The sequence below is a fragment of the Pinus tabuliformis genome, chromosome 9 (assembly GCF_031772625.1).
Source record: "Pinus tabuliformis cultivar Carrire ecotype Pingquan chromosome 9, CPIR1, whole genome shotgun sequence".
In the NCBI taxonomy this organism is placed as follows: Eukaryota; Viridiplantae; Streptophyta; class Pinopsida; order Pinales; family Pinaceae; genus Pinus; species Pinus tabuliformis.
In genome coordinates this window covers 1601582865-1601586825 of record NC_142307.1, presented here as the reverse complement: position 1 = coordinate 1601586825, position 3961 = coordinate 1601582865, and the positions used below count along the sequence as shown (strand labels likewise).

Here is a 3961-nt window from a genome sequence, read left to right as displayed (position 1 = left end):
TAGGGTGAAAACCTCCATGAGGCGCCCTAGTTGTTTTTCAAAAAAAAAAGAGAAAAAGAAAAAGAAAACAAATCTAATTTGCATTGAATAATTTCAGGTTGCAGCAATGACATTGCAGGTCAGGAGCATCACTCAAAACAAAGACAAAGGAGTTTTTGTGCCTTCTAGAGGAAGTTCTATATTTCTACAGGAAACATCCTGTAGAAACTTCAAGCGAGCCAGATTCGATTTTGGAAGGGGATCTAAAGCTTGGAATCCATTGGTTATGCCTGCAAGCATCCATGTTCCTATTCCTCACCCTTTTCCATCATCTTTTCCACCTCATTGTGCTTCTTCATTTTGCTTCTACAGGATGTTCCCGTAGAAATTGTAGGAAGCTAGAAATGGATTTCAAAAAGGTGGTTTGGCAAACATGGTAGCTTCCTCAAGGGTTCAGAAGTCCTCCTGCACTTTTCAAACTCCTCCTCCATCATCTTCATGCCTGCATCCCAACCCAAGCTCAGTTTTCTTACCATGCAACAAAACTGCAAAATGCCTTGAAGAAAAAACACCTAGAACAGAATTTGTTTCTTCCATAACTTGAAAACCATGCATCCATTTGAAAAACCGTTTTATGGGGAATTGTACAGGGGTGATGGCAACATGCCTGAGCAGTTTCAGCCAATTTCGGTGCACGATTTCCAAGAAAGTAGCCTCCATCACCATCAGCCATTTTTGCATTTTCTCCATATTCGTGCATCCGTTTCAAAACCTATTTCATGGGGAGATGCAAATGGGTGATAGTAGCCTACCCAAGCAGTTTCAACCAATTACGATGCACGGTTTCTGAGAAATTGATCTCTGAAATCTTCAGCCATTTTCCATTTTTCTCGAAATATGTGCATCCATTGATCACTATTTTGCTATGGTAGGTGCATCATGATGATAGGAACATGCTCAAAAAGTTTCAGATCGATCTGGTTTACCGTTTGGGAGCAATGGCGAAAACAAGTTCTGGTCCTGTGAAAATTCAGCAGCAGCAGCTTGAAGGTGCAGATCTGAACGTGGAAGTGAACTCCTGCAGCATGCATCCGGCCAAAGGACACCTACACAAGGAAATCAACCAAAAATCATCATCCAAGCCCTCATGCAACCAAAGGATCCAGGCATGCAGCAGCAGAATATGAGCATGCAACAGCAAAAAGCACGTCACAGCAACAGTTTGACTTCAAGTACGTGACTAAACCTTGTTCCTCTATTGCATGAATCTAATCTAAGAATTTCATGAACGAATGAGATGGCGGGATTCAGCCAGGAAGCTAGCCATATTCGATTGCACTCATCCAGGCAAAACTCATGCAGCATGCATGGGTAAGTCATTCACGTGGAAGTTGAAAAACACAGTTAGTGGTATATCTGTTGAACTCCAGTGCACAGGACGTCAAATAAGTAATAGATAGAGGAGAACATACCATTTATAACATCACTGTAGTTCGAATAAAGACAACAAACGTCTTTTCTAGCTCACCACAAATCACGCTGCAGTTAAACGACGCTCGGCTAAAACTCTCACCACTCTTTGTTCAACTACAATCAACTGAAGCACATGTCCACCACTTCCAGATCAGTTAACCAATGGTCCTCTACAATTTTTCTTCCCAATTTATTAGATTTCTGCCGTTTTTAAAAAAAATCTCCCACCTATCACACTCTACAGGCGTTTCTACAGGAAGTCGTCTACAGGAAACGCAGAAAACAACTTTGTAGAAGGAAAACCCGAGATTCTTATCAAAATTCAAGCTTGAAATGAGAAAAGTAGATAAAGCTCGTGTCCAAGGTTACCAGGGTTCTTGAAAGTATTGATTTTGGAGTTTTTCAAACGCATTATAGATCTGTTAATGGTGGAGCAATCTGTTTGAATTCAGAATCTGATCATCTATTTCATAGTCCATGGAGGACAAGATATTCCCTGCTTGGTCTAAAACTGTTGAAGAATGCTTAGAAGAATATGATGTGAGATTAGAGAATGGTTTAAATTCTCATGAAGTGGAAAAACACCGTCAAATATATGGATGGAATGAGATCCAGAAGAAAAATGGTACACCTTTGTGGAAGCTGGCAGTGGAGCAATTTGACGATACAGTTGTTAAAATACTTCTGCTGGCAGCTGGCATTTCATTTCTTCTCACCTACTTTCGTGATAATGTGTCTTCTGAGGAGGGCATAACAACCTATGTAGAGCCCCTGGTCATTCTCCTGATTCTCATCTTCAATGCAATTGTTGGAGTATGGCAGGAGAATAATTCTGAGAAGGCTTTGGAAGCTCTCAAAGAAATGCAATCTGATCATGCAAAGGTCTTGGGAGATGGAAATTGTGTTGTAGATCTTCCCTCCAGAGAACTTGTTCCAGTAGTGGAACTGAAGGTGGGAGATAAGGTTCCTACAGACATGAGAATTGTGTCCCTCAAGACATCCACCTTTAGGATGGAGCAGAGCTCCCTGACCAAAGAGAGCATGCCTGTGGTCAAAAGAACATATCCAGCCACCTTGTGTGACTGTGAGTTGCAGTCAATGGAATGCATGGTTTTTGCAGGAACTACAGTTACCAATGGCTGCTGCACATGCATTGTTGTGAGCACTCGCATGTTTACAGAAATAGGTAAAATTCAGGCACAATTCAGGAAGCTTCAATGGAATGTCATGATACCCCTTTGAAAAGAAAGTTCGATGAATTTGGTGAAAGACTGACAACAGTGATTGGTGCCATTTGTATTCTTGTCTGGATCATGAACTGCAAATATTTTCTTTCATGGGAAGTCATAGATGGGTGGCCAAAAAAATATCAGGTTTTCATTTGAGAAATGTACGTACTACTTTAAGATTGTTGTTGCTCTGGCAGTTGCTGCTATACCAGAGAGATTGCCTGCTGTGATTACTACATGTTTGGCTCTTGGCACTTGTAAGAGGGCACAAAAGAATGATATTGCGCGTAAGTTACCGAGCGTGGAGACTTTGGGTTGCACCACAGTGATTTTCTCTGATAAGACAGGTACTCTTACAACCAATCAGATGTTTGTCAGTGAGTTTATAGCCATAGGGCATAGTGTTGGTTCACTTAGAGAGTTTACTGTTGAAGGAACAACATACAATCCTGAGGATGGAAAAATATTGGGTTGGCCTGCACATAATATGGGGGAAAATTTAGAAACTCTGGCAGAAGTTGCTGCAGTTTGCAATGATGCAGGGATATCTTGTCAAGGTCACCAGTTCCATGCTACTGATATTGCCACTGAGGCAGCCTTGAAGGTATTGGTTGAAAAAATGGGAGTTCTAGACCCAATGGCAGGTGATACAAGTGCCATTCTCAACAGTGGCACAGTGAAATTGGGCAATTGTGATTGGTGGATACAAAGATCAAAGAGGCGGGCTTTATTGGAGTTTGATTGTGATCGAAAATCCATGGGTGTTATTGTCACGGAACCAATGGGACAAAATCGTCTGCTAGTGAAGGGCGCCATGGAAAATTTGCTTGAAAGGAGTGCTTTTCAACAACTTGTAGATGGATCAGTTGTTGAATTAGATGATGCATCAAGGGAATTACTCTTGAGGAAGTTTCATCAAATGAGTTCAAAGGCTTTGCGTTGTTTGGGATTGGCATACAAGGAAGTTTGGGGAGAGGGCAGCAGAAGGAGAAATTGGCCGAGATTTTAGCTAGGGAGGTAGCACCTGTGCTAGCCACCCTAAGCACATCCATCCCCTCCATGAACACTCATTTTTTCAAGGTTCGGACACAATCTGGTTATGGTTCAACCTTCTACAGGAAGCTACAGGACTTTCTACAGGAAGTTCTGTATTTTACCAGAAACATCCTGTGGAAGCCTTTGGGTAGGCCAGAATCAATTATGGAGAGGTATTTGAAGCTTGAAGTTTGTTGAGGAGGCATGAAACCATTCTTTTCTTCCATCCTCCACTGGTTTCATCT

General features: G+C 41.7%; 1 pseudogene; it reads left to right on the top strand.

Annotated features, from left to right (window-relative positions):
• Positions 1 to 1929: 1929 nt before the first annotated feature.
• On the top strand, positions 1930 to 3690 carry LOC149154895 (calcium-transporting ATPase, endoplasmic reticulum-type pseudogene; annotated as a pseudogene).
• Positions 3691 to 3961: the final 271 nt, after the last annotated feature.